This window comes from Pteropus alecto, unplaced genomic scaffold (genome assembly GCF_000325575.1).
Source record: "Pteropus alecto unplaced genomic scaffold, ASM32557v1 scaffold3, whole genome shotgun sequence".
NCBI lineage: Eukaryota > Metazoa > Chordata > Mammalia > Chiroptera > Pteropodidae > Pteropus > Pteropus alecto.
Genome location: NW_006442484.1, coordinates 2,111,724 through 2,137,604, shown reverse-complemented (window position 1 = coordinate 2,137,604; position 25,881 = coordinate 2,111,724).

Sequence of the window (25,881 nt, the reverse complement as noted above, 5' to 3'; positions counted from 1 at the left end):
AGAGAGAGAGAGAGAGAGAGGGAGAGAGAGAGAGAGAGAGAGAGAGAGAGAATGAAGTCTCCTTTGCCATGACTAATTGGCTGTAGGGACAAAAAATGGATCTCTTCCTCGAACTCATGGTAGCCCCTCTGGGCCCCTGGCACACTCCTTCCATGTAACGGACACTCAATAATTCTTTGCTGGATATACGGTCTTCGATGGATGAACTGACGAACCTACAAAATATCGCTTAAAGTTGCAAAAGGAGCCCTAGACTCACACAGGTTGTTTCATCGTTTATTTTTCTCTAGTGCCCTTTCTTCTCTTCCCTGAGGCAGCACAGGCACTGTCATTCCTCAGGGCAGCTGGCTCTGGCCTCTCCTGGGCATCATTAGCCCAAAGCCATGTGCCCTTATGCTCAGTTCCTTTCACACCAAAGGCAGTGGGGTGACATGAACAAATCCAAACCACTTGGTCAGCATCGTTGGTTTTTCCGTGGAAGAAAACAAGGCTGAATCTCATCAGGAACTGCCTTTTTTGGTTAATAGATCCTTTTCTAAATGCACTCAGGGAGGGTACAAGTGCCCCCGCCCCATCGGATAAGAGAAGATTTCACCATTTCGAACAAATGTATTTGTGTTAATGAATTTACATATTAAATCTAATGCATACCCCAAGGAAAACTGGAAAATACAAAAGGAGGAACACATACCCATCTAACCCTACAACCCAAATATACATATTATTAATATTTTAAGGTATTACCTTTTGCATAAGGGAATTGTACATAATTAGGATGATTCTGGCGTATATTATCTTGTTTCTTTTTCCCATCACTTAATATAATAGTTTTTTATTATATACATGTAAATTTTATATAAAAATATAAATATATGTATATGTATTAATATATGTACGTTTACAAATGCACACACATATATAATACATAGATAACGCTTTTATTTATCAATATCTTTTTAACGGCCACATATTATTCCCTCAATTAAATGTGTAATTATTAATGACACAGTCGCACTGTTTTATGTTTTCACTATCACAGTAAGGCTCCCGTGACCATCTCTGCACGTCCATGTTTTCTTCTGTACTTATTTTGTCCTCGAGATGGTTTCTTAGAAGTGCCAATACTACATCAAAGAATGAAATTTCTTAAAGCTCAACATAAGTGATGATCAAGCTGCTCTCAATGTGACTTTTTTTTGAGTTTTACATATCGGTGGCTTCATTAGAAGAAATTCCTGAAGAAATTCCTGAAGTCTCAAACAATTTGTTTTCTTTCATGCCGGACGACAGGTCTGGAACTTTCTCAGTAATTACCATGTGATGGGCAGAATCCAACGACACAAAACAGTGGTCAAACGCACAGGCTCAGAGTGAAAGGCTTGGTTTCAAAACCCAGCCCCGCCCCTATCTGCTGGATGGCCCGGGCCAGTTACTCACCCTCTCTGTGCCTAAGTTTCCTCATTTTTATTTATTTTCTTTTACTTTTTAATCAATCAATTAATTAATTAATTAATTAAATTGAAGGAGTGATTAAAATTTTTTTGCCCCGTCTACCTCTCCCCTGCTCCTCATTTTTAAAGTGGGAATAAATAATACCACTTACTATATATGGATGCCATGCATATTAAATGAGTTATTTCATGTTAAGTGGTTTAACATGTAGCCCTACTTCAAGAAGTTAACCATTGTTTTTACTGTCACTGAGAGCATAGTTTACTATAACTGTGTTATTATGAACGCTAATTTATTTGAGGCAAAATTTACTATCCGATCGTTTGCTTCGTGCTTGTCCTACTTGTTCTGATATTCGTTTTCTGTCTCTCCTTGCATGACTTTGGTTTTATGGAGTATTTAAAATTTGTCCTACGGGTACCCTCTGTGAGTGTGCGGTTAACGCTATTTGCTGTTTGTTTTTTCACAGCTGACTTAGCGACTGCAGCTGACCTCGACGCACTCAAATCTGATCCTTTTTACCTCCTTCAGACAATGCAGAGATTGCTTCTCCCTCCCTTCCAACTTCCTTGCTAATGTCGCTTATTTTAATTGCATACATATTTCATATTCGATTCAAATATTATTATTACAGAATAAAATTCATTTCAGTATACAGATGTCATCACCTTGATCATTCTTCAGTTCTTCCTGTGTCTCCAGGCTCCCATCTGGGACCGTTTTTCTTCCTCCGTTAATATTCCCTTCCTCGCTGATATGGCGCTAGTACGTGAAAGCTTACTAGTGACAAATTCTCTGTTTGTTTGTTTGTTTGTTTTTCTGATAATGTCTCTATTTGGCCTCCATTTCTGAAGTCTATCTTTCACCTAACATAGAATTCTAGGTTGGGAATTAACTTTCAGCATTTTGAAAATTTTCTTTTATTACCTTCTAGCTTCCATTATTTAATTTATTTAATTTTATTCTGTATTTTATTTTATTATTTAATTAATTTTATTTTATTAATTTTATTTTAGATTTTATTTGTTATTCTATTATTAATATATTTATTGTTTTGTTTTATTTAAAAATTTTATTATTTTATTTAAATTTCATTTTATTTTATTTTATTTATGTTTGAGATGACAACTGTCGATCCAATATTCCTCCTTTGGAATTAATGTGTCTTTCTTCCTCTGGTCGCTTTTAAGATTTTCTCATTGTCTTTGGTTTTCATCCATTTTCTCTGGTGTGATTTTTCTTAGATTTACACTATTTCTTGAATCTCTGTCAGTTTGGAAAATTGTCAGTCAAGGTCTCTTCATATATTGGGTCTACACCATTCTCTTTTATTCTTCTAAAAGAAACCTCTTTACGTGTGTGATAAAACTTCTTCCTGTGTCTTTTACCCTTTCTTCAATATTTTCTTCATCCTTTTTTTCTCTATATCTCTTTCTGGAAATTTCTTCAAATCTATCTTTCAATTCACTGATTCTCTCTTATTCTTTAATATGCTTCAGTCCTTTGACTGGTTCTCATTTCGGTCATTGCATTTTCTAGTTCTAAAATTTCCCTTTGCTTATCCTGATGGTTCCCAATTATCAAAATTTTTCATCTTTTTCTTGTATCCCCTTGACCATTTAAGACTTTTTATTTTAAATTCTGTTGTTACTAAGTATTATCTGGAGTCCTTTGGACATCGTTTCTATTGTTTTTGTTTGTTTGTTTGTTTTTGTTTTTTATTCCCTCCTTTGCTTTGATATTTTTGATGGAGTGTCTGGTAAATGTGACAAATGATAAAATTTATTTAAGATTGTATCTTCCTAGAGAGATGTTTTACTCTTGTGTGTGGCCAGAAGCACCAGCATTCTAGGATCAGTTTCAAGGATGGAGATGATCCTAAGACAAGCTTCTGTTCCCATAGGGCTGTTCTACTTCCCAACCCCCTTAACCCCTAAGATACAGGACCTGTATCCAAAGCATGAGAAGTTTACAAGACCTGCCTCTTGGGGAGCCCTAGAATCCTGTTTTTCTCCACTCCCAGTGTGCAGCTGGAAAAACCTCTGAATATCTTTCCAAGTTCTTAGCTCTCTCTTCCAGAATCCCATTCATTTTTAGGGTAAAAATGACCCCAAAGGCTGGAGTCATCTTTTGGTGTTTCTATCTTCCCCTGTATCTTGGCCTTGTGATTCTTCACTTCATTGACAACTCTCCAAAGACTTCAGTTACTTCAATTAGATGTGTGTGTGTGTGTGTGTGTGCACGCGTGCGTACGACCACGAGAGAGAGATATAACTTTCTATTTGTCTCCAGCAGAGAGTTGGTCCAAATCATTTGAATCATCTCGTTCTCTATTTTGGGTAGTAGACATCTGAAGTCTATTTTTTTCAAAAGTATGTTTTTAAAAAATTATTTTTATGAAAAGAGATCCAGGAAGATAATATGTTTAATTTCAGTATTTTCAAACTTATTTTACTACAGATTTGTTTTTGTGAAGCAGTCCATGGTTCCATGGCATCTCAACTTACAAGAGGCTTAGATTTCAAAAGGCTGTCCTTAAGAACGTCGCCTTTAAGTTCAAAGTGATGTTAAACAAGGAAGCATTGTATTCTGTTTATGCAAAGCTAAGTTACAAGAGAAGAACTGTTTGATGGGTTTGTTGTGACTCATTCCACTCCATGTAACAATTGTCATTCTTTCATCACTTTCTTTTTTAAAAATTATTTCCACTTTTATTTTCATCATAATCATATACACAGGGAACATGGATTGGGCAAGAAGACACATTGGGGCAGGTATGTAATGACATTTGTAAACATGCTTTATTTTGAAATAGGTAGAAATTTACAGAAAGTTACGAAAATAATAAATAAAGTCCAAGGGTATCCTTCATCCTGCTTTCCCCAATGATGACATCTTATACCAAAGTATAATATCGAGATCCAGAAGTCGATGTTGGTACAAAACTGAAATCTTTTCAGCTTTCGCTATTGTTTACATGCATTAATGTGTGTGTATGTGTGTGTATGTGTGTATATATCTGTGTATGTGTAATTCTATGCAACTTTATCTAATGTATAGATTCATGTCACTACCAACACAACCGAGATACAGATTACTCCATCACCATGAAGGAACTCCCTCATACTACTCTTTTATATCCTTACCCCACCATCTTTGTCCGCTGGCAATCACCAATCTGTTCTTGAACTCTACAATTTTGTCTTTTCAAAAATTTCATATAAATGGAATCAATTAGCATGTAACTTTTTGAGGTTTCCTTTATTCACTAAGCATAATGCCCTTGAGGGGTCTATCCAGTAATATCATTTTTACTTGACTCAACATCTTTTCTACATCCCCTTGGAAGATGCCATTTCTTATTTCCTCTATTTTTTTTTTAACAGCGTAAGAAACAAAGACACAGAGAAGACAGGAAACTGCCTAAAATTTTGAATAAAATTAATGATAGCTCTCTTGACATTCCAGTTCAGAGTTACTTACAATAGACTTTGTTCCCCCCTAAGACCACTCCTTCTTTCTTCCTGACTAGTCAAGAACAACAGGTCAGATGAAGGTCATAGTCAACAAACACAATCCACCAATTATTCAATCAGAAATTTGTTATATGAAAACCAAACGTCTGACTTTGCCTGCAGCAACTACTGCATTATTCTACTTAGTAAGAACTACAGAGCGGGTAACTTGGAAATCACACACATACTTACGGTTGAAAGAATGTCTAAATCAGAATAGAATTTCTAAACTCTTAGCTCAAATGTTGATTATTTCAAAAACAAGAAATGAATGTGTTGACTGTGTCTACAAGTGACATTTCCTACTTTCCTTCTTTAGCTTCTCTCATCTTTGGGGGTTTGCCTAAAGGTCACCAACTCTTGAATAAACCCAGTAAATATTCAATGGCTCTCTACAGTGGCAGGAAATGTGACTGGAGAGGGCAAGACTATGTCATGAAGTCCAAGAGTGCAATCTGAGGGTTATACAATCTCATAATTACTCTTGAAGAATCTTTGGTGTGTGTGTGTGGGGGGGGGGCTGCACAGTACTGGGTGCAAAAAAGTCTAACATATCACTGCATTCATGGTTCTCAAGTGATACCCCACGGCCATCCCATGTAGTTCAAGAAAGGCTTTTACTCTGGTCTTTACCGGTGCAGACTTTCCTTGCATGAGGTCCAAGAGAACATCTAAGGACCAGGAGTCCCTCATAAGCTCCACTTGAGTGTTGATTAGTCTGTACCAAGTGTAGAGACACTTGGAATGGGTAGAATTTAGGAACGAGAAGGGAAAGGCATCATTGTACAGCATCTTACATGTTTGACTTCCCAAACCAAACACTCCACTGGAATTATGTGGTTTAGGAGAGTTTGAAACTCTTTTCTTGGCAAAACAAGTATAATAAAGTAATTTTAACCGAAGGAACCATGGCCAGGCTTTTAAAAACGTTAATATCTCAGGCACGTTCTCTCCCAAATCGCCTTAACATTCCACCTAAGAGGTGTGTTGGATTCGGTTCAATTAGTGATCTTGGTTCAATTAGTGATCTTCTCTATAGCATAGGGGTTGATCTTATATTTGTGTATTTAATTCACATAATTTATTCACATCGGTAATAACAGGTTAACTTCTCTCCATTTGGGGCTCATTTAGTCTTTTTCCTCTGATGTTTCTTCATCATAACTGGATTTTAAAAATTTTGATTCACAGGAGATTTAACTTGTAAGATATTTTTATCAGTTTTAAATATGAGGCACATAATAGTGGCTGAGAACAGATCCAGAAGTTGGAAAGTGCTTATGTATCAGAGGCAGACTTTGAAGCCCTTGCCATCCTTCCATTTGTATTTAATAATTGGTTTTCTTTTGGATGAGGGAGACTGTGTTTAGTTCCCTAAGCAAGAAGAGTCAGCTCCCAGGAAAGGAAGGTCATTCCTAACCCAAAGTGCAGTTCAGGGAACTGAGACAAACCTAAGTTGCAAAAAATAGACTGAAAATGCTGGATCTTGAAGACAATGTGCCCTTGGCAAAAGGCAACATCCTTTATCTAGGAAAAGAGCTTAAACAAGTCTTATTTTTAAAAAATAATAATGCTGGATATACTGAGCATCAAATACCTCTTAACAAATGACATTTGGGTGAGTTAACTGTAAAGGTATCAGTTGTGGATTAAATTTTCCTCCAAATAAAAAAACTCGTGGGTATAGAAAAACAAGTGGGAAAATTCACAGATTTTTCCTCACCTATAGGTAGAGACCACCCACTCAGTTTAGTGTGGGAAGGAGGGGGGCTGTACCCTTTACATTTAAGGTAGATCAAAGAATTTGAAAACCAAAAGCTGACAATCTAAGGATATTTTTATAGCCCGGGGGGAAAAATCATTTTGTAGATTCCACCAAACACAGAAAAGTGATTAATTATACTGAGAGGGGAAAGCTTATAATATCCGAAGAAACCATATTAAGTACAGATATTACTTACGGCACGGTATAAAGGCAAAAGAGCTTTATGGCAATGTATGGGAAGAAAGTTACATGGGAAATGAACACTTTCGAGAATCTCTTTTTGAAGTTCATAATTTATAGGCATTCACTGACTTCTTAATGGTGGCAAAGTCTCTAAAAGTAAACTCAAGTTGTTGTTACTTACACTAAATAACCATCCACGGAAAATAAATAAATAACCAACCATCCACGGATTGCAGAAATACCACAAGATAAAATATAAAGCATTGCCTTAAAAGACCATCAACAATGAGTCTATTTTGCAAAAACCCCACCCACCTAACAATGCAATCATTTTCAACTTTTCCCTTGGAATATGCCTTCCAAAGATGGGACTGTCCTGACTTGTAGAAACAATAAACAATCTTGAGAGATTAAAATAAATGACTTCAGGCTTCTTTTAATTTTCTGCAAACCCTTTATGAGAATAAAAGAATCACTATCCTTAAATAACTGTAGAATTACATCATTGATCAACTATGTCTCTAGTGGATTAGAACTCAAGGTGAGACATGGTGTGTGAAAGGAATTGCCTTTTGGTAAAACCCCTCAGCAATTGAAAATTCCAGACAAAGAGCTTTCTCTTTCCATCCCCTGCACCATTCCATCCCACCCTACTCCCCACCCTTCCCAACCTGGAAAAAGACTAGAAAGTTTGGTTGAGGGAGAATGACATAGTTCTGGTTATATTTTCTCTCTCTCTAAGGTTAATCATGAAAATATTATGAGTTGTGGGTTGGAATTGGTTTTGGAGAAAGTGTTCTTGGGCATTACAAATGTTGACTATTTTGAGAAAAACTTACCACATTGAATCAGAAATTCATTTAAGCAGCATTTTTTTTTCTCCTGCTCTTTTGCCATAAATATTGGTTTGTCCTGGAGACACTTCTGGGGTTGGTTCTGTGCTGAGGTTCCTGCAGACCACTGCAGGGTTGCCATTATAATGAGAAAGAAAGCTGGCTACTGAAAGTACGTTCTGCCCAGTGGACAGTCATCTTCATGGGGGTCGAAGTTGATGGTTGGGAGTCCAGACAACTTTTCTCTGGATGATGAAACGTGTGTGAAATCCAAGCAATAAGATTCTTTAAGATTTTCTTTGAGCAAAATCGTGTTTAAAATTATGCTTCTGGACTAATTTATTACATGTGTCACTTTGGAGGACAATATGACTATTTGCACATCACAATACTTTTACTCTTCTGTTAACTAGCCTGGGAATGATAAAGACAAAGATGATGATGATGATGATGATGATGATGGTGATGATGATGATATTAATAATGGCTAGAAATGAGCACTTACTCTGTGCCAGGTCCTTCACTAAGCATTTTTTGTCTCAATTCCCAGTTAAACTTGTCAACAATTACCTGAGATAAATACAATGCTTCCCACAAAAAAACAGATTACCAAATCTCATATCCTCTGTTTATGGTCAAACAACTAGAAAGGGACACAGTTGAGAAGGGAGTGTAGGTGTCATTGAGCCTTTTCTCATTCTGTCATGGTCTTCCACATCAGCAGCACTTTGCAATTGTTATACGAAGGCTTTGTACGAACCTTTACATGTGAAAAACAAGGGACAGTCAGACTCTGCCAGCTCTCTGAAGCCAAATAGACCATTTTCGCATATTTAATCAGTTGTTGCTATAGACTGAATTGTGTTTTTCCCCAAAATTATATGCTGAAACCCTAACCCCCAATATGACTGTAATTAGGAGATAGGGCAAAAGAAGATAACTAAGATTGTGAGGTCATAAGGGTGGGTCCCCAATCCTGTAGGATTAGTGTTCTAATAGAAGACACCAGGATAGTTTCTCTCTCTTTCTCTCTCTCTCTCTCTCTCTCTCTCTCTCTTAAATTCTCCTCTTCATGACACAGGAAATACATATCTACTCCTCTCTCTCCCCCTCCCTCCCTCCTCTCCCATTCTCCCACTTGCGAACACAATGAGAAGGTGTCCTCTGCAAACCAGCAAGAGTCTCACCTTGACCTTGGACTTCCGGCCTCCAAAACTGCGAGAAATAAATTCCCGTTGTTTAAGGCACCCCATCTGGTATATTTTGTTATGGCAGCCATAACCGAATAATACAATAGTCTATAAAAAAAATAAACAAAGAAAGGTAAGAAAGGAATAAAAAAAGAAGCAAAAGAAAGATATCAAGTCACTCATAAATATATAAACCACTAGAAAAATGACCCTAAAATCCACTCTCCAGTTTGTGGCAGACCTAAGACCATGGTTGAGATCAGGGGTTAATCAATTTTGATATTTAAAAGGTTTGGTTGAGAAGAAATTGAAGGATTGGTTCATTTTTACAGTTTTGTTTTTCTTTTTTGTTACAACTATTATTTTGACAAACCAGATTGGTAACGTGGTAAAATTAGTTTAAAGTTTTCAGTATGGACACAGGAATTCCATTCGGTACTTTATTCTCAAACCATGATGATTCCACAGCAATGTTTAAAGGGGTGACATTGAGATTAGCATGTAATTTTCCAGAGCATCCAGACAAAGTACACACCACGCCTTTACTTGTCCGTGTTCGGAAATGCAACTTGTGTTTTCACCTTTCTGGATTAAAAGTCTGCTTTAGACAGAAGGAGTGTGGAGCGGCACGTGACCCAGGGATGATGGCATTTCCAGCAGCCCAGCCTGGGATCTGATGCTACAGTAATCTGCCACCGGGGAGGTGATTGTAAATATTTAGAGGAAAATTTTGCAAACCTCTCTCGCTTCATTAAAATAAATTTGGGGACATACATTTTGAGAAGAAGAAATATACGTAGCACTTAACAATATTGCCGAAGTTATCATCCTTCCCACAAAATGATCCGTAAAATGGCAATGGGAATACGTTCCTGTGAAAACCCATCAGGAATCCTGGCACGTGGATCAAACCACGCACACTCACCAGACTTCCTCGTCACACGTGGTGGAGAAGGTTTTGGAACCCAGGTGTAATTCCCAGACACAGAAGGAGGCAAAGGAGCAGAACTGTCCATGATCTCGGCACTGCCTCTGACACGGAGAACAGAGCACAAAGAATTGGTGGTTAGAAAGGAAATTTTGAAAGCTGTAGCCTTGAAACAGGCATCAGTATCCGGTGATTGGTCCAGGGGCACGGGCGGGGATTCTGCTGGAAGATGGTAGCCGGGTCTTTGAAGGGCACTGCCTCTACCTCCTCTTCCTTCCCCCAGGTTCCTCCAACTTCTGCAGCTGCCGGCGCAGGACAGGTGAGAAGCTAGAAGGGACACTTGCGCTTCAGGAAATCAGGACTTTAGATGTGTTAAAGGCACCGGAATAAGCCTTGCATTTCATGCATGCCAAAACGCGCGGTTCTAATTTCTGTTTTTTTCATGTTTAATTTCTGCCCGCCTTCCAGGCCCTGGTTCTTACCATGAGCCTTGTGGCAATTTCTCCTTGCCCATCACACTCTCTAACCAAACCAGGCAAATTTGAGGCAAATTTGACCCAAATCGAAGCCTTTTTCTGGGAAACTTCCTCTGAAGGGCCCCCTAAATTGATCGCTTCACTTGTCAGCTAAACTTATCTCTTGGTAAACTAATACCATCAGCACAACTTTGAAAGGCACCACTATTTAGCCTTGTCAAAACAGTGTAAAAATGATCGATATCGAAACTTTCAAGGTGAATGTCTTCCAACAGAATGGAACTCACTCTGAAAACTTCATAAACTGCATCCATCTTAGTTTGAGAATGAGATAATTAAATTATTCTAGATCCAGATCTAACACACACTGAATCTATACAAGGGAGTTGTTGCAATCTTCGTAACACAAGGAATACATTTTTGTTTAGTCATTTTTCATTTGCGGTCTAAGATCTTGTGTTTGTAGAGGGAGAAAGTGTTCTTAGTACCCTCTGGTCTCGAATCCCTAGGTTTCTGCTTCTGTTCTGCTGTAAATTTCTGGGTTCAATGTTCTATAAAAACACTTTACAGTCATTTGCCATTTCCTCGGTACTGAAAATCGATCCCAATTGGCCCACAGGGTTATTTTTAGAAAAATGACTTTATTGTTTTCTATACGATGAAAATTATAGGATGTGCCCTAAAGAAATATTAAAGAAGAAGTTTTAAAATGCTTATAATCTCACCGCCCAAATAGAAACACTGCTAATATAATGAGAAGGGGTACAAGTTTTCCAGCCACTGCTATTTCAAATCCATTATTCTGAGAAAGACATATATGTCCCAAAGATGTAAAAGTCATACCGCTAGTGAGTGGCAAGATCAGATGACCAATTATTCCAGTTTTTTCAGAGTTGTCCCAAGTTTAATATGGAAACTCTCACATCCTAGAAAACCTCTCAGTCTCTGGAAAACCAGGACCCTAAGCAAAATCAGGATGAACCCCAAATGGAGGTTTTTGTTGTCGATGCATACATACTCACTCATACGTGTTAAATAATGAGCTCCTGTGACGTGTGGTTTGGTAACTTTAGTCACTTTGTGTATATGGAGTATATTTCTATATCAATAAATGTCATTCTGTAATATAATTTTCATAGTTGCACATAATTCTATTGTATGGATCTACCAGAATTTATTTCACCAACACTTTATTGATGGACATTGGTTTATTTCCAAATGTTTGACATTATAAACAATACTATGATGAAAATATTCTTACATATAACGTCTTAGTACACTTATCCCTTAGTATAATTTTCTTAAAGTAGAATTAGAAGGGGGAAGGGGAAGGTAGACGGTGTGGCGGGGGGGGATTTAAATCATTTCTTTAATTAAAAAAAAGAATGTATAAAAATATTTTTAAATTTTCAAAATTAAAAATAAATTAACAATAAACAATTTAGAAAAGCATGCACATATTTTAAGGCTTTTTTTATATATTGCCAATTTACTCTGCAGAATGGTTATGTCAATTTCCCTTATCACCAGCAGTCACATCCTCCTCAATAATGACTGTTATTAATCATTTAGTCGTTCGTAATTTGATAAGTGGATATAAATAATTCACCAATATTTTAATTTATATGATGTTAATTATTGGTGAGGTCAAATATACTTTTGTGTTTTTATTGGTCATTTGAATTTTTTTTTAAATTTCTTTTTGTGTCCATTTTTTATTTATAAATTTTGATTATTCTATTGGATTATTCATCTTCGCATTGATTTCTAGAGATTCTTCATGCAACCCTTTTTAATTTGTGTTGCAAGTAGCTTTCCAAGTCTATGTTCTTCTTTCAACTACTACAACCATTGGTGGTGATGGGAAGTCATACAGAAAATTTTGATTTCTAAATAGTCAAGTTTCATTAAATCCCTAATTTAAAATTTTTAAATAATATATTTTTTGTGCTAATGTAATTTAAAACTCTTTCTGCATAGTTTCTTTTTAAAAATTGACATAATGCAGCGGACAGGGGGAGAGGTAGAGCCGTAGGACCGGGAGTCCAGCCCTGCACTGTCCCCATGCAGTGTGGGTGGGTTCGGGCTTTTTACACGTGTGAGATTAGCCTCATGGAGCTTGTCTGTTTCCTCTGCACAGCAATAGAGCTTGCTCTGTCTCCCATTTTCAACCTTGGCCTCCAGCTATAATCATCTGGGGAGATACTAAAACTCTAGACGCTCGGGACACGTCCCAAACCATATAAATCAACATCTCGAGGGGGAGGGTCTGGGCACCCCCATTGTTCTAAGCTCCCTGGTGATTTCAATATACGGGGAAACTTGAGTCCATTGATTTGGATGGATATTATGTTTTCCAAACTTGCCCGATGATTTTTTTAATTGCTTACCAAGACCCTGGCCTGGAAATTTGGATGCCGTAAATCTAGATTGTATCCTAAGGATCTGTGTCATTAGCAAGCATTTCAACAATTCTGACTGTTAGGTATTTTGGAGACACACCGAGCTAGCTATTTGAAGTCCTTCTAACTTAACATTTAGTCGTTTTAGTAGTCTTTCTGGATGAGCTTCTCGCATAAATGTTATTCTGAAGCTGAAGTTATCAGTGAAGACGTCAATTAAACTCTGGTAATCAGCACTCTGACACTTGCCCAGTTTCCTGAACACAGTCACAGATTATTAAGACTGTATGGGGTATGGAGGAGTATCTATTCTAAACTCTAGGAAAAAAAAAAAAAACAGAAAGGAGGTACACAAAGTCACACCACTACTGAGTAACAAAACCAGAGGGAGAGAGATAGGACTCAGGCACGCAGCCTCTAATCCAATACCATTCTCATCTCATGCCTCAGTCTCTCCATCTCTGAAATGGGGGCAAGAGTCTCTCCTCACCTTCCTTTGAGCAGTTTTCTGGAAACGGGTGATGTAACTAACATCTGCAGGGCTTACGAGCGACTTAGACGAAAGGCATTGTAATAAGTACAGCATACTTTTTTTTCCATATGATACTTTAAAGCTGTGTAAATGTTGAAAGAATCTTTTTCTATAAACATGTGGTAACACCCGTAAAAAGGAGATACCCCCTTTGTCTCGCTTTTTATATTCCCATTAATTTTCTTCGGGGTTGCATCGACAGTGCATTGACCCCGTTGGAAACGGAAAGAAAGAACGTGGAGATGAGAAAGCACTATTCTAAATCGCCCTCTTGCGAGCTCCTCTCCCACAGGACATCGTGTTCCTCTCTCACAATTCTAGCCGCAACTTGTACTGAAATACTTATCTGAGCAACCATTTACTTAATGTGTGTCTACTCCGCCAGACCATAAGCTGCATGAGGACAGGCATGACACATTTCATATCTCTAAACTAGTTCTGGTGCCTGCCCCTGGGACTTGGTGAGTAGATGAATACATGAGTCTGTGAATGATCCCAGTGAAAACGCAAAGCTAATCACCGAGTGAGGCCAACAGGGTCGCTCTTAGAAACAAAAGGGGTAGTTTGTACTTGAGATCTGCGCCCTTCGCTCAGAGGACTTGATGTTTTTCTAGGCCCTTTATTCCCTATGTCATCCCCACCTCTCCTGCACAAAATGTGTGCGTGTGTGACACCGGCTTTACTACTCAAGTCCAAGGGTATATCTGGAAGGTATAAACGTGAGCAAGATATTTCCCCCTTTTAGTTGTACCCCTGCTATGAGATAATATGCATTATCTCATTCATCATCACTAAAATCCTTGGAAGTAGGTATGAGTAGCTCCGTTTCGAACATCAATAAATCAAGGATCAGAGACGTTCAGTCACTAGCACAAGATCGCACAGCTAAGACTTTATCCAAGTCATCGGGTTCCTAAATTTCTATTTTTTTCTGTGATATCACACTGTCTTCCTGCCACATGAAATTAAGTCTCTTTCTTTCTAGATGGTTTCTTTTAGTTGTAAATATGTAGGCTTCTCGAAAGAAAAGAGATCTGGTGTTTACAGGGGAGTGAGGGTCAAAATATTAACAGGTCACATGGCACGGCCCAGGTCATGTGGCACAGGTCACATGAGTTTCCAGCCTGACCTCACACACACATGATGAGTTCTCCACTGAGCACAGTTCACTTGACCTTGCTAGTCTTGGGGGTTGATTTTCGGTGAAAATGGAAGAGTCCGTTTTCATGTGACAGTGTTGACTTAGCCAGTGTTCAAAAATGATTTGTTTTATTTTTAAAGCTTGAAGAGTCACGCTTGGGCAAGAATTCTACCTCATTTTGGTCCACATTTTGTCCTGCATCCCATTGGGATTACTGTGTAGCCTGTTATGGTTTTATTTTTACAATGAATGAATTCTCATCCTTAGCTAAAAGTGCCCTCTTCACGGCAATGAAAGTTTGAACAATTATTATGATGAAACAAAAGCATTATCAAAATATATGTTGACATTAAAACTAATCTTGCACTAAGATCATCATTTATATCAAATACTAATATAAAACTAACGATATAATCTTTCATGTTAAATACAATTAATTCATATTTAATATTTGATTCAATGTTAAATACATATTAAAATCATCCCAACGCTCAACCATAAGTATTGTTTAAATAAAATTCATAATCGTTTTTCTGGGTTGTGGGCCGTGGTTAATTTTCTTTTTCTTCATACCTGTCTGTGTTTTGAAGTTTTCTAAAGTGAGCATGCATTGCTTTTATGATCAGAAAAAAAAAAATTACTTTTAAGGTTTAGTCATGACCCAGGAACTTAGCAATGTGCAACAAGATCAGAAAGATAGATAAAGAGGGACAGTCAAGTTAAAAATGAATCCTCCTCATGACGGACAGTTACATTCATGGAAAAATGTGGCAGTTAAACTTAGGGTAAAAATGCCAATCATGCCTTGCTACAAAGTGGAAATAATCAGTCAACCAACCCGGCGTTTTGTCTACATGACATAAATAACTGTTTCGGTTGTTTTTTTTTTCCACTCTATTGGCCAATTTAAGTGTCCTGTGAACAGAACATTTGATTACTCTAGACTGTTTTCAAAACCCCAATTTAGTGTAATGTATGGCTCAAATTTTACTATAAATCTTCTGGAACCCCCATCTATACGTCCTACCCACGGGAGCAAACACTCCACTCTAATTACTGTCCCTTCCAAGTGCATTCTATGCTCAGGGAGCTGCTGATCTAATAGGGAAAACATTGGGTTTTTTTTTCCTTTCTTACAGCAACGTTGCGTCACGAGGGTGTGTTCTCGCCCTCACCTTGAGAATATTTATTTCTAAAAGAGTAAGAGTTTTTAATATATATGCAAAGACTCATAATGAAATGTGTTCTGGCCAGAACACAAGCAGGCGAGATTTCATCTAGTTTCAACAATTCAGAGTGCCAGGCTGAAGCCATTTTTACCGTAACTCATATTTTCAGCCATGTGAAGTTGCTGCACACACAGGAAATGGCTGGGAACAGGTGGTGGGGGAGCTTGCTGGTCTTGTCTGGCTCCACGGGGTGGGGTGTGGGGGGGATGCTTGTGGGCTACTGAGTCACCGAATAATTATGAGCCTGAACAAAAGGCTCTTAGATAAGCCCTAAGTCAAGACAGAGAAGGGCAAGGTGTAGCTAGTGACTGTCTCGGCGTGCTAGCTGTTCAGTCGAAGGTGATGAATGAGCATTCCTTGAGAAACAATGTCCTCTTGGTTTGTGCTCCTTCTTGCTCGCCAAGCACCTGGTGGCGGCAGGACGAGAAAGAACAGGTGAGGGAAAGACTGTTGCACAGACCCGATTTTAATGAATGTGAATGCCTCAGAAAACATATTCCTTGGAATCACTTCCCACTGAGAAAGTGAGCTTATCATTTCTCTGCTGGCCTGGGCACAGACCCATTTGATTTCTTTTGCTCCATTCCCAGACTGGGAGGTGGTGACATAGTCCTTCCCAGGTCACGGATGAGGGACCTGAGGCTTAGGAGCTGACATACTTAGCTCTAGCATTCGGAAAGGGGAAGTGAACGGTATTGTGAGCGAAACTGCTTCCCCTCAGAAAGATATTCCCCTGGCCTACCCTGCCAGCGCCTTAGAACGTGACCTTGTTTGGAAATAAGGTCATCACAGACGTCAATAGCTAAGGTGTGATCATGATGGAAGGGAGGGGACCCCTATATGACTGCTCTCTTTCTGGATGACTGGTGTCCTTGTAGGAAGAACTTTGTGTGGAGAGACAGGGAGAGACAGGGGGGAAGGCCATGTGCAGATCTGGAATTGGAATGATGCAGCAACAAGTTGAGGAACTCCATGGATCGCCCCAAAGCACCAGAGGCTGAGGGAAGTGAGAAGGGTTCTCTCATGGTTTTCAGAGGGAGAGTGGCCCTGCTGACATTCTGACTATAAACTTCTAGCCCCCAGAACCATGAGACAATGAATTCCTATTGTTCTGAGCCACCCAATTTGTGGCACTTTATTACGTCACTCATGTGGATGGGCACTAACATTTATGCAGAACCTCCTGTGTGTTATCCTGTTTAATTTTCACCATCTCCTGATGATCTGTGCATCATATCAAGTTTTCAGGTTAGGACACAGAGGCTTTTGAATTCGTCAAAAAGTAGAAAACTTCCTTCCCCCTGAGTATGCAAGTCTTAATAAGATCATTTTTAAAAACCTTGCTGAACTGAAGAAGAAATTGCTAGTTTGCATGTAGGTGATTCAGTTGAAAATGACGTAAGTGCATAATGTGAGGCCGAGAGGCAGGAGGCGAGTAAATGACCGTGTTAGGAAGTGAAGAATAATAAAAAAAAGACAAGGGTGCAAATCCTAGAATACTCCCTAGAGACAGGGAGTGAGGGCTTGCTTCAGAAAAACACCCCAGGTGAGACACCCCTCACCAGCACCCGGCCAAACCGCAACGGTAGAGGGACAGTATCAGTGAGACCACCTTCGCTTTTGACACCAATTACAAGTTTAGGGGATTCTGAAAACACTCTGAGTTTCCTTAATTCTCTGGAAGGATGCACAGACCTCACCAAAAGCTCTTATACTCACAGGTACGTTTGCTAAAGGAAAAAGAGGTTGATTAAAGTTGGCCAAGGAAAGAGGAACATAGGATGGACTCTGGGAAGGTACTAGAAGCAGAGCTTCCAGTTGTCCTGTCTCCATAAGGTCAGGACAGTGTTATTGTGCCATTACTGGTGTATGACAATCCGCATACATAGAGCAGCAGGAGCTCTCTGGAGCCCTGGGGTCCAGTGTCTTTCCTGAGCTTCATGTGCAGAGGGGTTGATGGGCTGAGCTCAGTTTCCAGACCCTCAAGAGGCAGAGATGATGCCTTGGGACCCAAAGGCTCCGGGTTACAGCAGGTTGGTGTGCTCACAGTCCCCACCCTAAATCACACTGTTGCTATCTGGCTGCCTTAAGATGCCCCAGGCAAAGACACGCCCATCAGACAGGACATTCCAGAGGCTTAGGGATCACTTCCCAGAAACCAAGGGCAGAGATCAGACCTCTCCTCGGGCAAGTTTAAATTCTTTATTACAGCCTAGATTAGACGCAGACCTCCAACTCTCCATCTAACTTCTCCCTGGGGAAACATCTCTGCAGTCTCAACTCTGGGAGCCAGCTCTCCACCAAGCAGACCCTCGGATGGGAAGAGGCAGGGCCATGCGCCCTCCACGGGCTCCACTGTGTGCTCCGAGCCTTCCCACAGGCGGGGAAGCGTTTTGTGAAGCTGGGTCCTTTACGGGCTCCACTGTGTGCTCCGAGCCTTCCCACAGGTGGAAGCGTTTTGTGCAGCTGGGTCCTTTCAATGCGCTCTCTCTCTCTCTCTCTCTCTCTCTCTGTGGTGTGTGTTCACCGAGTCTGCTGTGTTTGGGAACAAGATGAGGCTGAGCCCAGGAGGAATAAGAAAGACCAGATCAACAGGGGTGGATGTGGGACAGTGGGACTATAGCCTTATAAAGAGAAAGGAGACAGCAGCCCTGCAGAAGCAAGACCCCCAAGATCAAGGTCAGAGTCTGCAATTCTCTGCAGCTTTTCTTGTGCCTCAGATGCCAAGAAGGCAAAGGTCCTCAGGGCTCAAGCTGGGGGCTGGGGAGGGAAACGACTTCCCTCTTCCTCGGGATTTTGTTTTTATGCCAAAATACAATGCAGGTGACCCTCCCCAGAAGTCGTCTTCTATCATCAAGTCACCCAAAGGGAGTCGCAGGGAGAGCTCCTTCTGAGGACAGCAATGTCATTTCTTCTGGTTGCAGCACCAGCCTGCTCCCTTTTCTGAATGTTCAGACTGTCTTTATTTATTCTTCATTTGTTTAATTAATTAATTTTTTATGATGACGCTGGTTGACGAAATCCAATAAGTTCCAGCTGTACACTTTAACAGTAAGGCATATATATATTTACACTGTGTGTTCACCTCCCATAGGTAGATTTCTTTCCGTCACCACATATTTGACCCCCTTTACCCCGTCTACCTCCCCCCTACTCTCTGGTAACCACTAGTCTATAGTCCATGTCCATGAATCTCTCTGTTTGTCTTGTCCCTTTGTTGCTTTTAGGTTTATATCCCACATATATGTGACGTTATATGATTTTCAACTTTTTCTGTCTGGCTTATTTCACTTAGCATGATTTTCTCGAAGTCCATCCATGTCGTCGCAAATGGCAGTATTTCATCTCTTCTTATGGCTGAGTCATATTCCACTGTATATATGTGCCACAGCTTCATCCTATCGTAGGACACTTCGGTTGCTGCCATGTCCTGGCCACTGTGAATAATCGCCCCTGTTCCACACAGAAGGGCGTTCGTTCACCTAATTTTTAAAATATTACCACCGAACAATATAGGTGATTTCCACGTTTAGTTCCAAGTTTTCATTTGGCATGAGAACATTTGATGAGCATTTAAATTATTTTTACGATGTAGACGAAAATTACTCCCGGCTACGGCCTCAGTGTGACTCTGCGTCTCCAACACATTTTTGATGCACAATACGCTGCAGGCGAAAGGGACAACTTTAAAAGGGAAAAGAGAAAAGAAATGGAAAGAAAACAGGAAATAGGCCAATTTGAACTTTTTTTTCCACGGCATTACCGATTTACAGACTCATTGCATGGTAAATGGCCGATGTGAAAAAAAATTTTTTTTTGAATAGAAGAATCCTCTGAGCAGCATACCTGCAACTGGAAATAGAATTAAAGTCATCAGAAGTATTTCCATGGATACATGCAACCTACAGGACGAAGGAAATGTGTTTCAAATCTTGGGTTTTGGCCCATCATTTGAAATTCATTTTCTCTGACGGTCCTGTAAGCCATGCCAAAGAAAATAAAGGAACCAGCCCTTGCCTCACCTCGCGGCTCCCACTCGCCCACCGGGCCCACCGGCTTTCTCATACCACCCTGTGGCAGCTCAGGGTCCTGGGGATTCAGATGGATCCAGAGCAAGTCGCCTGATGTCTGGTTTTCATTGACGAGAGCAGAAATTAGCATCGCCTTCCGCCAGATTTCGCATCGTGCTCCATAATGCATTAGGGGCCCCTTTCTGATTTTATTTCGTACTCTGGCTTGATGACACATTTCCTCTTAACTTCAAAGGTTGTTCTCTGCCTGAATAACTCCTCCGAGCTTAGGAGGTTAAAAAATAAACCTTTATTCCAAAATCTATAAGGGAACCGAAAGGCACAAATCCTTGATAATGAAGAAAAATAAAATAAAACTTTAATAAAACCTTGGATGAAAAAAAAATGCTTCCTTTAACCCGGCAAAATCCAGATGTGGCCACATCCTTAGAGGGTGTCTAATTATTATAACGCTCTTGACACCAGTCACTGTGAACCCTGATACTCAATGCTAGCTGTGAATTTTTGCTTCTAATCTGTGACTCGAGCTTTGCCTGGTCAGTCTGGGCTTCTCCAGTTCTACACGAATCCTTTATAGTATATTAATATCATGCGCAATGTCAACATTTGGAAAAGGTTTGTGACTGACAGGGCTGAGAAGGCGTATTCTTCCAACAGCCTGTTTCCATAATCGAAGTCATTCTTCAAGACTCGGACCACCATATGCTTCTCTGTTTTTTTCTCTTTTTCTGTTTTTATCAGGGGACCTCAGCACATTGGATTTCGGTATAAATTTTAAATACATTAAGACAGGTCTGAAAACTCAAGCCAGCACACCCTCAGCTCCTTGTGGTCCCCTCTCATGAGAATTTATTGACGCCTTAGAGATCTCACGTCTGTAAGCGAGGTCAGCCCTCATAATAGTAATAGGTAATGTTTACCGAGTGTTTACGATACACCAGGCTCTGTGCTGTGTGTTGGGACATTTAGTCCTTCCAAGAGCTGTCCAAGGACAGATGAGAATTCTGTAGCGTTGAGATAGTTAAAGAACTTGCCCAAGATGCTGAGGCTGGTGCAAACGGTCGGGCACCCAACGTCCGAATCCATGTGCTTCATTTCCACCACATTGGCCCTGGAGTGACCAAGACTAGTGTCTGCTCACCACAGCACACTCACAGACTCACAACTACACATGTCCCAACACAAACACCTCATCTCGAATGCCTGCCTTCAAGAGCTCTCGCTTCTCCCACTAAGAGAACAGTATCTTTTTCCATTTCTTAGTTCACTCTACCCCCTCATGGGGGGAAGGGGTCTCCTTTTTGAGCTGAGGACCATCACTGTAAAACGCATTTCACTCACAACTACTTTCTCCCCAGAGCCACCCATCTACGTGATGGGGAAACAACCCAATGCGATAAATATTTAGTAAGCACATGTTATTTATAATACTCGTATTATGATGATGGGAGCAAAAATGTTCACAGATTCTTGCCCTCAAGCCACTCTGCACACTCCCCGTCTCCCCTCACCACAAAAATCAAGAAGTTTGACCTTCCGGACTCCTGAGACTCTGTGGGATAGTCAGGGATCATGATGGAGAGCGGAGAATGAGGAAAAAGCCAAAGCTTGACCTGGAAACAGATGCAGAAGACAACAGGAAGCCGTCCGGACGGTGATGGAGAGACTCAGAGAGGCAAGGCGAAGTACGGGGAGTGGAGAGGGTCATATCTAGGCAGGAGGTTGACAGGCTTTCGCTCTGTGTTCCTGTGGAGCGGGACCCCCCGTTCTTTTCTACCTCTGCAAGAGTAAGAATTTCCTGACTCCTGGTTCCCTCTCCATCGAAACGGTGTCTCTTCCAGATGTGTAACTTTGAAGGTGGAAGTCGGGGGTGGGAGAGAGTTGGACGAGGTACTATGAAGGACATAAGGATAACATTTGACCTCAGGGAGCTTCAGCTTAATATGCTATTTAAAGCAAATGTCAAGCAAGTCTAAGGCCGCATCAACCAGTTGCTGGTACGAGGTTGAAACAACTGTGAAAAGAGATTAAAATGAGTGTGAGGACTTGAAAAACTGAAGATGGCTTCTGCGTGGTCCTGGACACGTGGGAGGGTGCTACCTATGAATGGGGGCGGGGGGTGGGCCTGACTCTGTCCCGTAGGGCTTTCTCTTTGGGGTGACTCTGTGTCCTAAGAAACCTGTCACTCTTAGACAGACCAGAATGGTTGGACAAGTGACTTCGATCATAAGTAAGGGCTACAGGTCCTGCCTCTGTAACTGCTTCCCATCTGTTCTCACACCCAACGGAGAAGGCCTCCCAGGCTCCCCTGCTACATGATAAAATGAACCAGCACAAGTGGTGGGAGTCCCAGAAGGATAAAACAGTATCTGTGACAGGAAAATGTAAAAGCAGCAGCAACAACAGCAAAATAAGAGAATTAAGATATTTCTCTAAAGCTAAGTAGATGGGTTAGCCTTGTCTAGTCGGTACATATTGCTTGCAGGGGTTCAGGGGAGGCCGTATGGAATTATGATTTTCTCATCAGTGTTTGCGAAGGTAAGCCTGCACTGCTGTGGGCACGAGGCAGAGCTTTCTGACTAATCCCTGAGGGATGACATAGATGCAGATAGAAGGCAGGTCCCAAAGAGGTGGGAGCTGGTACCATCTCTCTTCCCTGGTATGGCTAACCCATGCGGGATGAATGCCACACCACCCTCCGCTCCCCCGAGTTGCAGTGTAAAGGTGCAGGAGGTGGATTGTCAGCTAGGTGGGAAAGCCCCAGGCCACCTGGAGTTCTGCTGGGTCCCCTGAAACGGGACCGGGCCTGCAGCATGCCCGGTCTTGTCATTCACACGTCCTTCATTTGAGATATTCTCTATTCACTTTCCTTATTCCATCTCACAGCCTTTAGCAAAGCCATTTTGAATATTGGGAACTTACCTCTGACACTTCATAATATTTCATGAGTACCAGTAGCCCTTTGAGTCAACACGGACATGGCAGAAATAACCAGGAGCACGCCCATCACCACCCTCCAGTCCAAGCAGATGGGAAATTACAGGAGCCAAATCTCACCAAAAAGAAATTCTCTGTTGAAAGTCTAACTGGTGATTCCTGGCTTAATTTGTTACTAAGGAAATTGTCATTTCCTTTTATACTTTACTAACTTCTGTCCAGTTTCTGGATAATATAACTTTGCATATGAATTTCCTCTTTGGCAGGTATTTGGCAAATTGGCTTACCTTAAGCCATTGCATTTGGAAAAAGACCTATGAAGATTATTCTCTAAGGCAAATGTGGGTCTATGTGCATGGCTCATCCACCTCCCCTGGGAAGACGGCCAGCAGCCCTTCATCACCGACTGACATACTGCTGACCCTAACTCCTTCTGGAGTCAGGCTTCTGATCTCAGCCACAGTCACCAACAATTGCATCCCTCTGCGTGAGAGAAACTTGAAAATGGACAAGGCAAGTGCTCATCCAAGAAACAAGACTCAGTGGGCTGTTCAGTTGGCATGGGCTCTGCCCACACTGAAGCCTGCCCGCCCTCTCCGTCTCATCGGGCACCCACAGCACAATCACCAGCGTCGTGCCGAGGTTCCAGGGCACAGGGAAGAGCAGTGAAAAAGTCGGACAGTCATTCGGATTTTATCACGTGACCTCTAGAAGTTTACTATCACGAGGATGCAGATACTGGTATCTATAAAGCGTATCTTGCTTCTGAGTTCTTTCCCATGAGCCTCTGAAAACCTTACCTCGAAAAGAAGGATGGAGTCATATAGTCACGTGCCACTTAACGATGGAGACACGTTCTGAGAAATGTATCGTTAGGCTATTTTGTCCTCGTGCGAACATCATAGAGTGCACTTACGCAAACCTGGATGGCAGAGTCCACTACACACCTGGGCTACCTGGCCTAGGCTGCCGCTCCCACACTACTAACCTGTACAGCATGTTACTGTACTGAACACTGCAGGCAATTGTAACACAGTAGTATCTGTGTTTCTAAACATATCCAAACATAGAAAAGGTACGGTAAAAATATGGGATAAAAGACTTTTTTTAAATGGTACACCTGATTAGGGCACTTACTGTGAATGGAGCTTGCAGGACTGGAAGTTGCTCTGAGCGAGTCAGTGAGTGAGCGCTGAGTGAGCGTGAGGCCTAGAACACGACCGTACACTATCGTGGACTTTATTATAACACTGGACACTTAGGCTACGCTAAATCTATAAAACAACATGAAATTAAATTGAGCATAAGAGAAAAAGATGCTATTAAGAGACGAGATAAACAGAAGAGATGTCTGAGGCTGCTGCCAGGGTAACATGACATTCTGTTTTATAGCAAAAAAAAAAAAAAAAATTATAAGTAGAAAGAGTACACTCTAAAATAACGATAAAAAGTATAGTATAGTAAATACATAAACAAGTAGCATCACCGTTTATTATCATTTTCAAGTACTATGTGTATACTTTTATACGACTGGCAGTGCAGCAGATGGGTTTAACACACCAGCCTCACCACAAACACGTGAGTAATGAGTTCCAAAGCTACAGAGCCACTGAGTACTGGGGATTTTTTAGCTCCATTTTAATCTTCTGGGACCACCGTTGTATATTCTGACTGTTGTTGATTTAAAACATCATTACGAGGTATGTGACTGTAGTACATTTTGTGTCTGGTACCTGTGGAACCATAGAATGTTCCAGAACATCTGATTGGAACTCCTGGTTGAACCATGAGCTGCTGCCCTACACAGCAGTACCATAAAGCTCCAACTTCTTGCTGGTCTCTCTTTTCTCACCGTGTTAAAGGGCCTTAACTGATGTCTTGACTCACAGTTATAAGAAGAGCCTGGAAATCCTTGGCCAGCCCTCATGGAGAAGTGGGGTCACCTCGGTGCCCTGCCCTGCTTTCTTCGGAAGTCCGAAAAGGTCCGAGCCCCTCACTCCTGCAGGCGTGCGTAGGTCAACGCGATCTTTTCTGGCCTGGATCAGTACGTGTCAGGGAGGTGACTCAGCTGCTTCCGGCATTCGGAAGAGTCTTAATCTTTCTGCCCCAAATTCAGGGCACGAATTTATACTGCAGGGGATCGTGCAGAATGCCATTTCGTGTGTAAACAGCACCCCTTCCTCGTACGTACTGTCAGGATCTCACAAAAATGTTCAAGGCTGAAGGTAAATCACATCAGAAGGATTTGGGATGAACTTTAGGCCGGGTTAATTACCCCCCAACTACTCCTGCTCAGTTTTGGACCGGAGTTTAGGAAGTCTCAAGAGAAGAAACACAGCAAAAAATTAAGTTTAGTTTAATTACACACACATACACACATATACACACACACACCATAGAATAGCTATCGATAGAGATAAATCTTTCTGAAATTTTAGAAATGAGACTTCAGCATCTGCAGCTGTTCATTTTCACAGCCTTCTTAAGATTTATACCCATAGTTTTATTGTAATCATTATTCTAGATGATCTAAGATTATGTTATTGCATTAAAGGCTAACGTGTTGAAAAGGTCGAGGCGTTTAATGAAGTGCAAAATTCATCTCACTTAAGAAAAGCCACGCTTTGCTCCCAAGGGAAAGCCAGACAGAAAATGAGGCTTTTTCAAGAAAGTTATTTGTTTTTGTTTAAAATGCTGGATGGCAGGATAAATCTGTGTCATTTTCACATATAAATATCAACCAGTGGCAATGAAGCAAGAGAATTCCTCGGCACCGGGCCTGACTTTTCGGCTGAATACCCCCTCGGTTTCATGAGATACGTCGATAGAAGTTTACTTATAAAATGGAAAGGTGGAAATAAAAACCTTTAAGATGTCTCAGAGCTGGCGTAAGAGGGAAAGCACCAAACGAGGGCTGAAAAGCTAAGACCCACCACAGCTGTCTCTCAGCTATTTTTCATCTTAAACTAACTGTATAGTTGCAACTAAAACTCTGTTGTTGTTTTAAAAAACATTACGTTCTTTTCTACCTGACATTATTTATTTCATTTTTAATGTGGGAAAACATTCATAACTTAAAATTTACTGTTTAACCATGTTAAAGTGTACAGTGAAGTAGCATTAAGTACATTCATACATTTTTTTTTCTTTATAGTAAAGATTTAGATAAGAATTAAGACAGGAAATTGAGATAGAAAATACACACAGTATGGAAGCTACCAGGAAATCTAGCCACATTCATTGAAATGGCATACCCCTGGGAAGGAG